Below are 14,153 nucleotides of genomic sequence, written 5' to 3'. Positions count from 1 at the left end.
TCTTTACTGCATCCCTCACTCCCAAACATTGACGAATTCACACGGAAATTCCGTCGCTGTGAAATACGAGTACTATGTGTACTAAGACATTTCCTTCTAAATCGAGTGACGTTTCTATGGAAACGACAGGATTTTCTTTTGGGATACGACAATCTCATTTCCGATCCACTAATCCTTCTTTTCTGCATCCCTCACTCCCAAACATTGACGAATTCACACGGAAATTCCGTCGCTGTGAAATACGTGTACTATGTGTGCTAAGAAACTTCCTTCTACATCGAGTAACGTTTCTATGGAAACGACAGGATTTCCTTTTGGGATACGACAATCACATTTCCGATCCACTAATCCTTCTTTACTGCATCCCTCACTCCCAAACGTTGACGAATTCACACGGAAATTCCGTCGCTATGAAATACGAGTACTATGTGTTCTAAGACATTTCCTTCTAAATCGAGTAACGTTTCTATGGAAACGACAGGATTTTCTTTTGGGATACGACAATCACATTTCCGATCCACTAATCCTTCTTTACTGCATGCCTCACTCCCAAACATTGACGAATTCACACGGAAATTCCGTCGCTATGAATTACGAGTACTATGTGTTCTAAGACATTTCCTTCTAAATCGAGTAACGTTTCTATGGAAACGACAGGATTTTCTTTTGGGATACGACAATCACATTTCCGATCCACTAATCCTTCTTTACTGCATCCCTCATTCCCAAACATTGCCGAATTCACACGGAAATTCCGTCGCTGTGAAATACGAGTACTATGTGTTCTAAGACATTTCCTTCTAAATCGAGTAACGTTTCTATGGAAACAACAGGAATTTCTTTTGGGATACGACAATCACTTTTCCGATCCACTAATCGTTCTTTACTGCATCCCTCACTCCCAAACATTGACGATTTCACACGGAAATTGCGTCGCTATGAAATACGAGTACTATGTGTTCTAAGACATTTCCTTCTACATCGAGTAACGTTTCTATGGAAACGACAGGATTTTCTTTTGGGATACGACAATCACATTTCCGATCCACTAATCGTTCTTTACTGCATCCCTCACTCCCAAACATTGACGAATTCACACGGAAATTGCGTCGCTATGAAATACGAGTACTATGTGTTCCAAGACATTTCCTACTAAATCGAGTAACGTTTCTATGGAAACGACAGGATTTCATTTTTGATACGACAATCTCATTTCCGATCCACTAATCCTTCTTTACTGCATCCCTCACTCCCAAACATTGACGAATTCACACGGAAATTGCGTCGCTATGAAATACGAGTACTATGTGTTCTAAGACATTTCCTTCTAAATCGAGTAACGTTTCTATGGAAACGACAGGAATTTCTTTTGGGATACGACAATCACATTCCTGATCCACTAATCGTTCTTTACTGCATCCCTCACTCCCAAACATTGACGAATTTACACGGAAATTGCGTCGCTATGAAATACGAGTATTATGTGTTCTAAGACATTTCCTTCTAAATCGAGTAACGTTTCTATGGAAACGACAGGATTTTCTTTTGGGATACGACAATCACATTTCCGATCCACTAATCCTTCTTTACTGCATCCCTCACTCCCTAACATTGACGAATTCACACGGAAATTCCGTCGCTTTGAAATACGAGTACTATGTGTTCTAAGACATTTCCTTCTAAATCGAGAAACGTTTCTATGGAAACGACAGGATTTTCTTTTGGGATACGACAATCTCATTTCCGATCCACTAATCCTTCTTTACTGCATCCCTCACTCCCAAACATTGACGAATTCACACGGATATTGCGTCGCTATGAAATACGAGTACTATGTATTCTAAGACATTTCCTTCTAAATCGAGTAACGTTTCTATGGAAACGACAGGATTTTCTTTTGGGATACGACAATCTCATTTCCGATCCACTAATCCTTCTTTACTGCATCCCTCACTCCCAAACATTGACGAATTCACACGGAAATTGCGTCGCTATGAAATACGAGTACTGTGTGTTCTAAGACATTTCCTTCTAAATCGAGTAACGTTTCTATGGAAACGACAGGATTTTCTTTTGGGATACGACAATCTCATTTCCGATCCACTAATCCTTCTTTACTGCATCCCTCGCTCCCAAACATTGACGAATTCACACGGAAATTCCGTCGCTGTGAAATACGAGTACTATGTGTTCTAAGACATTTCCTTCTAAATCGAGTGACGTTTCTATGGAAACGACAGGATTTTCTTTTGGGATACGACAATCTCATTTCCGATCCACTAATCCTTCTTTACTGCATCCCTCACTCCCAAACATTGACGAATTCACACGGAAATTCCGTCGCTGTGAAATACGTGTACTATGTGTTCTAAGAAATTTCCTCCTACATCGAGTAACGTTTCATTGGAAACGACAGGATTTCCTTTTGGGATACGACAATCACATTTCCGATCCACTAATCCTTCTTTACTGCATCCCTCACTCCCAAACGTTGACGAATTCACACGGAAATTCCGTCGCTATGAAATACGAGTACTATGTGTTCTAAGACATTTCCTTCTAAATCGAGTAACGTTTCTATAGAAACGACAGGATTTTCTTTTGGGATACGACAATCACATTTCCGATCCACTAATCCTTCTTTACTGCATGCCTCACTCCCAAACATTGACGAATGCACACGGAAATTCCGTCGCTATGAAATACGAGTACTATGTGTTCTAAGACATTTCCTTCTAAATCGAGTAACGTTTCTATGGAAACGACAGGATTTTCTTTTGGGATACGACAATCACATTTCCGATCCACTAATCCTTCTTTACTGCATCCCTCATTCCCAAACATTGCCGAATTCACACGGAAATTCCGTCGCTGTGAAATACGAGTACTATGTGTTCTATGACATTTCCTTCTAAATCGAGTAACGTTTCTATGGATACAACAGGAATTTCTTTTGGGATACGACAATCACTTTTCCGATCCACTAATCGTTCTTTACTGCATCCCTCACTCCCAAACATTGACGATTTCACACGGAAATTGCGTCGCTATGAAATACGAGTACTATGTGTTCTAAGACATTTCCTTCTACATCGAGTAACGTTTCTATGGAAACGACAGTTTTTTCTTTTGGGATACGACAATCACATTTCCGATCCACTAATCGTTCTTTACTGCATTCCTCACTCCCAAACATTGACGAATTCACACGGAAATTGCGTCGCTATGAAATACGAGTACTATGTGTTCTAAGACATTTCCTACTAAATCGAGTAACGTTTCTATGGAAACGACAGGATTTTATTTTGGGATACGACAATCTCATTTCCGATCCACTAATCCTTCTTTACTGCATCCCTCACTCCCAAACATTGACGAATTCACACGGAAATTGCGTCGCTATGAAATACGAGTACTATGTGTTCTAAGACATTTCCTTCTAAATCGAGTAACGTTTCTATGGAAACGACAGGAATTTCTTTTGGGATACGACAATCTCATTTCCGATCCACTAATCCTTCTTTACTGCATCCCTCACTCCCAAACATTGACGAATTCACACGGATATTGCGTCGCTATGAAATACGAGTACTATGTATTCTAAGACATTTCCTTCTAAATCGAGTAACGTTTCTATGGAAACGACAGGATTTTCTTTTGGGATACGACAATCTCATTTCCGATCCACTAATCCTTCTTTACTGCATCCCTCACTCCCAAACATTGACGAATTCACACGGAAATTGCGTCGCTATGAAATACGAGTACTGTGTGTTCTAAGACATTTCCTTCTAAATCGAGTAACGTTTCTATGGAAACGACAGGATTTTCTTTTGGGATACGACAATCTCATTTCCGATCCACTAATCCTTCTTTACTGCATCCCTCGCTCCCAAACATTGACGAATTCACACGGAAATTCCGTCGCTGTGAAATACGAGTACTATGTGTTCTAAGACATTTCCTTCTAAATCGAGTGACGTTTCTATGGAAACGACAGGATTTTCTTTTGGGATACGACAATCTCATTTCCGATCCACTAATCCTTCTTTACTGCATCCCTCACTCCCAAACATTGACGAATTCACACGGAAATTCCGTCGCTGTGAAATACGTGTACTATGTGTTCTAAGAAATTTCCTTCTACATCGAGTAACGTTTCATTGGAAACGACAGGATTTCCTTTTGGGATACGACAATCACATTTCCGATCCACTAATCCTTCTTTACTGCATCCCTCACTCCCAAACGTTGACGAATTCACACGGAAATTCCGTCGCTATGAAATACGAGTACTATGTGTTCTAAGACGTTTCCTTCTAAATCGAGTAACGTTTCTATAGAAACGACAGGATTTTCTTTTGGGATACGACAATCACATTTCCGATCCACTAATCCTTCTTTACTGCATGCCTCACTCCCAAACATTGACGAATGCACACGGAAATTCCGTCGCTATGAAATACGAGTACTATGTGTTCTAAGACATTTCCTTCTAAATCGAGTAACGTTTCTATGGATACGACAGGATTTTCTTTTGGGATACGACAATCACATTTCCGATCCACTAATCCTTCTTTACTGCATCCCTCATTCCCAAACATTGCCGAATTCACACGGAAATTCCGTCGCTGTGAAATACGAGTACTATGTGTTCTAAGACATTTCCTTCTAAATCGAGTAACGTTTCTATGGAAACAACAGGAATTTCTTTTGGGATACGACAATCACTTTTCCGATCCACTAATCGTTCTTTACTGCATCCCTCACTCCCAAACATTGACGATTTCACACGGAAATTGCGTCGCTATGAAATACGAGTACTATGTGTTCTAAGACATTTCCTTCTACATCGAGTAACGTTTCTATGGAAACGACAGTTTTTTCTTTTGGGATACGACAATCACATTTCCGATCCACTAATCGTTCTTTACTGCATTCCTCACTCCCAAACATTGACGAATTCACACGGAAATTGCGTCGCTATGAAATACGAGTACTATGTGTTCTAAGACATTTCCTACTAAGTCGAGTAACGTTTCTATGGAAACGACAGGATTTTATTTTGGGATACGACAATCTCATTTCCGATCCACTAATCCTTCTTTACTGCATCCCTCACTCCCAAACATTGACGAATTCACACGGAAATTGCGTCGCTATGAAATACGAGTACTATGTGTTCTAAGACATTTCCTTCTAAATCGAGTAACGTTTCTATGGAAACGACAGGAATTTCTTTTGGGATACGACAATCACATTCCTGATCCACTAATCGTTCTTTACTGCATCCCTCACTCCCAAACATTGACGAATTCACACGGAAATTGCGTCGCTATGAAATACGAGTATTATGTGTTCTAAGACATTTCCTTTTAAATCGAGTAACGTTTCTATGGAAACGACAGGATTTTCTTTTGGGATACGACAATCACATTTCCGATCCACTAATCCTTCTTTACTGCATCCCTCACTCCCAAACATTGACGAATTCACACGGAAATTCCGTCGCTTTGAAATACGAGTACTATGTGTTCTAAGACATTTCCTTCTAAATCGAGAAACGTTTCTATGGAAACGACAGGATTTTCTTTTGGGATACGACAATCACATTTCCGATCCACTAATCGTTCTTTACTGCATCCCTCACTCCCAAACATTGACGCATTCACACGGAAATTGCGTCGCTATGAAATACGATTACTATGTGTTCTAAGACATTTCTTTCTAAATCGAGAAACGTTTCTATGGAAACGACAGGATTTTCTTTTGGGATACGACAATCTCATTTCCGATCCACTAATCGTTCTTTACTGCGTCCATCACTCCCAAACATTGACGAATTCACACGGAAATTGCGTCGCTATGAAATATGAGTACTATGTGTTCAAAGACATTTCCTACTAAATCGAGTAACGTTTCTATGGAAACGACAGGATTTTCTTTTGGGATACGACAATCTCATTTCCGATCCACTAATCCTTCTTTACTGCATCCCTCACTCCCAAACATTGACGAATTCACACGGATATTGCGTCGCTATGAAATACGAGTACTATGTGTTCTAAGACATTTCCTTCTAAATCGAGTAACGTTTCTATGGAAACGACAGGATTTTCTTTTGGGATACGACAATCACATTTCCGATCCACTAATCGTTCTTTACTGCATCCCTCACTCCCAAACATTGACGCATTCACACGGAAATTGCGTCGCTATGAAATACGAGTACTATGTGTTCTAAGACATTTCCTTCTAAATCGAGTAACGTTTCTATGGAAACGAAAGGATTTTCCTTTGGGATACGACAATCTAATTTCCGATCCACTAATGGTTCTTTACTGCATCCCTCAATCCCAAACATTGACGAATTCACACGGAAATTGCGTCGCTATGAAATACGAGTACTATGTGTTCTAAGACATTTCCTTCTAAATCGAGTAACGTTTCTATCGAAACGACAGGATTTTCTTTTGGGATACGACAATCACATTTCCGATCCACTAATCGTTCTTTACTGCATCCCTCACTCCCAAACATTGACGAATTCACACGGAAATTGCGTCGCTATGAAATACTAGTACTATGTGTTCTAAGACATTTCCTTCTAAATCGAGTAACGTTTCTATGGAAACGACAGGATTTTCTTTTGGGATACGACAATCACATTTCCGATCCACTAATCGTTCTTTACTGCATCCCTCACTCCCAAACATTGACGAATTCACACGGAAATTGCGTCGCTATGAAATACGAGTACTATGTGTACTAAGACATTTCCTTCTAAATCGAGTAACGTTTCTATGGAAACGACAGGATTTTCTTTTGGGATACGACAATCTCATTTCCGATCCACTAATCGTTCTTTACTGCATCCCTCACTCCCAAACATTGATGAATTCACACCGAAATTGCGTCGCTATGAAATACCAGTACTATGTGTTCTAAGACATTTCCTTCTAAATCGAGTAACGTTTCTATGGAAACGACAGGATTTTCTTTTGGGATACGACAATCACATTTCCGATCCACTAATCGTTCTTTACTGCATCCCTCACACCCAAACATTGACGAATTCACACGGAAATTCCGTCGCTATGAAATACGAGTACTATGTGTTCTAAGACATTTCCTTCTAAATCGAGTAACGTTTCTATGGAAACGACAGGATTTTCTTTTGGGATACGACAATCACATTTCCGATCCACTAGTCGTTCTTTACTGCATCCTCACTCCCAAACATTGACGAATTCACACGGAAATTGCATCGCTATGAAATACGAGTACTATGTGTTCTAAGACATTTCCTTCTAAATCGAGTAACGTTTCTATGGAAACGACAGGATTTTCTTTTGGGATACGGCAATCACATTTCCAATCCACTAATCATTCTTTACTGCATCCCTCACTCCCAAACATTGACGAATTCACACGGAAAATCCGTCGCTATGAAATACGAGTACTATGTGTTCTAAGACATTTCCTTCTAAATCGAGTAACGTTTCTATGGAAGCGACAGGATTTTCTTTTGGGATACGACAATCTCATTTCCGATCCAATAATCGTTCTTTACTGCATCCCTCAGTCCCAAACGTTGACGAATTCACACGGAAATTGCGTCGCTATGAAATACGAGTACTATGTGTTCTAAGACATTTCCTTCTAAATCGAGTAACGTTTCTATGGAAACGACAGGATTTTCTTTTGGGATACGACAATCACATTTCCGATCCACTAATCGTTCTTTACTGCATCCCTCACTCTCAAACATTGACGAATTCACACGGAAATTGCGTCGCTATGAAATACGAGTACTATGTGTTCTAAGACATTTCCTTCTAAATCGAGTAACGTTTCTATGGAAACGACAGGATTTTCTTTTGGGATACGACAATCTCATTTCCGATCCACTAATCGTTCTTTACTGCATCCCTCACTCCCAAACATTGACGAATTCACACGGAAATTGCGTCGCTATGAAATACGAGTACTATGTGTACTAAGACATTTCCTTCTAAATCGAGTAACGTTTCTATGGAAACGACAGGATTTTCTTTTGTTATACAACAATCACATTTCCAATCCACTGATCGTTCTTTACTGCATCCCTCACTCCCAAACATTGACGAATTCACACGGAAATTCCGTCGATATGAAATACGAGTACTATGTGTTCTAAGACATTTCCTTCTAAATCGAGTAACGTTTCTATGGAAACGACAGGATTTTCTTTTGGGATACGACAATCTCATTTCCAATCCACTAATCGTTCTTTACTGCATCCCTCACTCCCAAACATTGACGAATTCACACGGAAATTGCGTCGCTATGAAATACGAGTACTATGTGTTCTAAGACATTTCCTTCTAAATCGAGTAACGTTTCTATGGAAACGACAGGATTTTCTTTTGGGATACGACAATCACATTTCCGATCCACTAATACTTCTTTACTGCATCCCTCACTCCCAAACATTGACGAATTCACACGGAAATTGCGTCGCTATGAAATACGAGTACTATGTGTTCTAAGACATTTCCTTCTAAATCGAGTAACGTTTCTATGGAAACGACAGGATTTTCTTTTGGGATACGACAATCACATTTCCGATCCACTAATCGTTCTTTACTGCACCCCTCACTCCCAAACATTGACGAATTCACACGGAAATTGCGTCGCTATGAAATACGAGTACTATGTGTTCTAAGACATTTCCTTCTAAATCGAGTAACGTTTCTATGGAAACGACAGGATTTTCTTTTGGGATACGACAATCTCATTTCCCATCCACTAATCGTTCTTTACTGCATCCCTCACTCCCAAACATAGACGAATTCACACGGAAATTGCGTCGCTATGAAATACGAGTACTATGTGTTCTAAGACATTTCCTTCTAAATCGAGTAACGTTTCTATGGAAACCACAGGATTTTCTTTTGGGATACGACAATCACATTTCCGATCCACTAATCGTTCTTTACTGCATCCCTCACTCCCAAACATTGACGAATTCACACGGAAATTCCGTCGCTGTGAAATACGAGTACTAAGTGTTCTAAGACATTTCCTTCAAAATCGAGTAACGTTTCTATGGAAACGACAGGATTTTCTTTTGGGATACGACAATCACATTTCCGATCCACTAATCCTTCTTTACTGCATCCCTCACTCCCAAACATTGACGAATTCACACGGAAATTCCGTCGCTGTGAAATACGAGTACTATGTGTACTAAGACATTTCCTTCTAAATCGAGTAACGTTTCTATGGAAACGACAGGATTTTCTTTTGGGATACGACAATCACATTTCCGATCCACTAATCGTTCTTTACTGCATCCCTCACTCCCAAACATTGACGAATTCACACGGAAATTCCGTCGCTGTGAAATACGAGTACTATGTGTTCTAAGACATTTCCTTCTAAAACGAGTAACGTTTCTATGGAAACGACAGGATTTCCTTTTGGGATACGACAATCTCATTTCCGATCCACTAATCCTTCTTTACTGCATCCCTCACTCCCAAACATTGACGAATTCACACGGAAGTTCCGTCGCTGTGAAATACGAGTACTATGTGTTCTAAGACATTTCCTTCTAAATCGAGTAACGTTTCTATGGAAACGACAGGATTTTCTTTTGGGATACGACAATCACATTTCCGATCCACTAATCCTTCTTTACTGCATCCCTCACTCCCAAACATTGACGAATTCACACCGAAATTCCGTCGCTGTGAAATACGAGTACTATGTGTTCTAAGATATTTCCTTCTACATCGATTAACGTTCCTATGGAAACGACAGGATTTTCTTTTGTGATACGACAATCACATTTCCAATCCACAAATCCTTCTTTACTGCATCCCTCACTCCCAAACATTGACGAATTCACACGGAAATTGCGTCGCTATGAAATACGAGTACTATGTGTACTAAGACATTTCCTTCTAAATCGAGTAACGTTTCTATGGAAACGACAGGATTTTCTTTTGTTATACAACAATCACATTTCCAATCCACTGATCGTTCTTTACTGCATCCCTCACTCCCAAACATTGACGAATTCACACGGAAATTCCGTCGATATGAAATACGAGTACTATGTGTTCTAAGACATTTCCTTCTAAATCGAGTAACGTTTCTATGGAAACGACAGGATTTTCTTTTGGGATACGACAATCTCATTTCCAATCCACTAATCGTTCTTTACTGCATCCCTCACTCCCAAACATTGACGAATTCACACGGAAATTGCGTCGCTATGAAATACGAGTACTATGTGTTCTAAGACATTTCCTTCTAAATCGAGTAACGTTTCTATGGAAACGACAGGATTTTCTTTTGGGATACGACAATCACATTTCCGATCCACTAATCCTTCTTTACTGCATCCCTCACTCCCAAACATTGACGAATTCACACGGAAATTGCATCGCTATGAAATACGAGTACTATGTGTTCTAAGACATTTCCTTCTAAATCGAGTAACGTTTCTATGGAAACGACAGGATTTTCTTTTGGGATACGACAATCACATTTCCGATCCACTAATCGTTCTTTACTGCATCCCTCACTCCCAAACATTGACGAATTCACACGGAAATTGCGTCGCTATGAAATACGAGTACTATGTGTTCAAAGACATTTCCTTCTAAATCGAGTAACGTTTCTATGGAAACGACAGGATTTTCTTTTGGGATACGACAATCTCATTTCCCATCCACTAATCGTTCTTTACTGCATCCCTCACTCCCAAACATTGACGAATTCACACGGAAATTGCGTCGCTATGAAATACGAGTACTATGTGTTCTAAGACATTTCCTTCTAAATCGAGTAACGTTTCTATGGAAACCACAGGATTTTCTTTTGGGATACGACAATCACATTTCCGATCCACTAATCGTTCTTTACTGCATCCCTCACTCCCAAACATTGACGAATTCACACGGAAATTCCGTCGCTGTGAAATACGAGTACTAAGTGTTCTAAGACATTTCCTTCAAAATCGAGTAACGTTTCTATGGAAACGACAGGATTTTCTTTAGGGATACGACAATCACATTTCCGATCCACTAATCCTTCTTTACTGCATCCCTCACTCCCAAACATTGACGAATTCACACGGAAATTCCGTCGCTGTGGAATACGAGTACTATGTGTTCTAAGACATTTCCTTCTAAATCGAGTAACGTTTCTATGGAAACAACAGGATTTTCTTTTGGGATACGACAATCTTATTTCCGATCCACTAATCCTTCTTTACTGCATCCCTCACTCCCAAACATTGACGAATTCACACGGATATTGCGTCGCTGTGAAATACGAGTACTATGTGTTCTAAGACATTTCCTTCTAAATCGAGTAACGTTTCTATGGAAACGACAGGATTTTCTTTTGGGATACGACAATCACATTTCCGATCCACTAATCGTTCTTTACTGCATCCCTCACTCCCAAACATTGACGAATTCACACGGAAATTCCGTCGCTGTGAAATACGAGTACTATGTGTTCTAAGACATTTCCTTCTAAAACGAGTAACGTTTCTATGGAAACGACAGGATTTTCTTTTGGGATACGACAATCTCATTTCCGATCCACTAATCCTTCTTTACTGCATCCCTCACTCCCAAACATTGACGAATTCACACGGAAGTTCCGTCGCTGTGAAATACGAGTACTATGTGTTCTAAGACATTTCCTTCTAAATCGAGTAACGTTTCTATGGAAACGACAGGATTTTCTTTTGGGATACGACAATCACATTTCCGATCCACTAATCCTTCTTTACTGCATCCCTCACTCCCAAACATTGACGAATTCACACGGAAATTCCGTCGCTGTGAAATACGAGTACTATGTGTTCTAAGATATTTCCTTCTACATCGATTAACGTTCCTATGGAAACGACAGGATTTTCTTTTGTGATACGACAATCACATTTCCAATCCACAAATCCTTCTTTACTGCATCCCTCACTCCCAAACATTGACGGATTCACACGGAAATTCCGTCGCCGTGAAATACGAGTACTATGTGTTCTAAGACATTTCCTTCTAAATCCAGTAACGTTTCTATGGAAACGACAGGATTTTCTTTTGGGATACGACAATCACATTTCCGATCCACTAATCGTTCTTTACTGCAGCCCTCACTCCCAAACATTGACGAATTCACACGGAAATTCCGTCGCTGTGAAATACGAGTACTATGTGTTCTAAGACGTTTCCTTCTAAATCGAGTAACGTTTCTATGGAAACGCCAGGATTTTCTTTTGGGATACGACAATCTCATTTCCGATCCACTAATCCTTCTTTACTGCATCCCTCACTCCCAAACATTGACGAATTCACACGGAAATTCCGTCGATGTGAAATACGTGTACTATGTGTTCTAAGACATTTCCTTCTAAATCGAGTAACGTTTCTATGGAAACGACAGGATTTTCTTTTGGGATACGAGAATCACATTTCCGATCCACTAATCCTTCTTTACTGCATCCCTCACTCCCAAACATTGACGAATTCACACGGAAATTCCATCGCTGTGAAATACGAATACTATGTGTTCTAAGACATTTCCTTCTAAATCGAGTAACGTTACTATGGAAACGACAGGATTTTCTTTTGGGATACGAGAATCACATTTCCGATCCAGTAATCCTTCTTTACTGCATCCCTCACTCCCATACATTGACTAATTCACACGGAAATTCCATCGCTGTGAAATACGAGTACTATGTGTTCTAAGACATTTCCTTCTAAATCGAGTAACGTTTCTATGGAAACGACAGGATTTTCTTTTGGGATACGACAATCTCATTTCCGATCCACTAATCCTTCTTTACTGCATCCCTCACTCCCAAAAATTGACGAATTCACACGGAAATTCCGTCGCTACGAAATACGAGTACTATGTGTTGTAAGACATTTCCTTCTAAATCAAGTAACGTTTCTATGGAAACGACAGGAATTTCTTTTGGGATACGACAATCACATTTCCGATCCATTAATCGTACTTTACTGCATCCCTCACTCCCAAACATTGACGAATTCACACGGAAATTGCGTCGCTATGAAATACGAGTACTATGTGTTCTAAGACATTTCCTTCTAAATCGAGTAACGTTTCTATGGAAACGACACGATTTTCTTTTGGGATACGACAATCTCGTTTCCGATCCACTAATCCTTCTTTACTGCATCCCTCACTCCCAAACATTGACGAATTCACACGGAAATTGCGTCGCTATGAAATACGAGTACTATGTGTTCTAAGACATTTCCTTCTAAATCGAGTAACGTTTCTATGGAAACGACAGGATTTTCTTTTGGGATACGACAATCTCATTTCCGATCCACTAATCATTCTTTACTGCATCCCTCACTCCCAAAAATTGACGAATCCACACGGAAATTCCGTCGCTATGAAATACGAGTACTATGTGTTCTAAGACATTTCCTTCTAAATCGAGTAACGTTTCTATGGAAACGACAGGATTTTCTTTTGGGATACGACAATCACATTTCCGATCCACTAATCGTTCTTTACTGCATCCCTCACTTCCAAACATTGACGAATTCACACGGAAATTTCGTCGCTATGAAATACGAGTACTATGTGTTCTAAGACATTTCCTTCTAAATCGAGTAACGTTTCTATGGAAACGACAGGATTTTCTTTTGGGATACGACAATCACATTTCCGATCAACTAATCGTTCTTTACTGCATCCCTCACTCCCAAACATTGACGAATTCACACGGAAATTCCGTCGCTGTGAAATACGAGTACTATGTGTTCTAAGACATTTCCTTCTAAAACGAGTAACGTTTCTATGGAAACGACAGGATTTTCTTTTGGGATACGACAATCTCATTTCCGATCCACTAATCCTTCTTTACTGCATCCCTCACTCCCAAACATTGACGAATTTACACGGAAATTGCGTCGCTATGAAATACGAGTACTATGTGTTCTAAGACATTTCCTTCTAAATCGAGTAACGTTTCTATGGAAACGACAGGATTTTCTTTTGGGATACGACAATCACATTTCCGATCCACTAATCCTTCTTTACTGCATCCCTCACTCCCAAACATTGACGAATTCACACGGAAATTCCGTCGCTGTGAAATACGAGTACTA

The sequence above is a fragment of the Schistocerca serialis genome, chromosome 6, assembly GCF_023864345.2.
Source record: "Schistocerca serialis cubense isolate TAMUIC-IGC-003099 chromosome 6, iqSchSeri2.2, whole genome shotgun sequence".
Lineage (NCBI taxonomy): Eukaryota > Metazoa > Arthropoda > Insecta > Orthoptera > Acrididae > Schistocerca > Schistocerca serialis.
Note: the sequence above shows the minus strand (reverse complement) of the source record.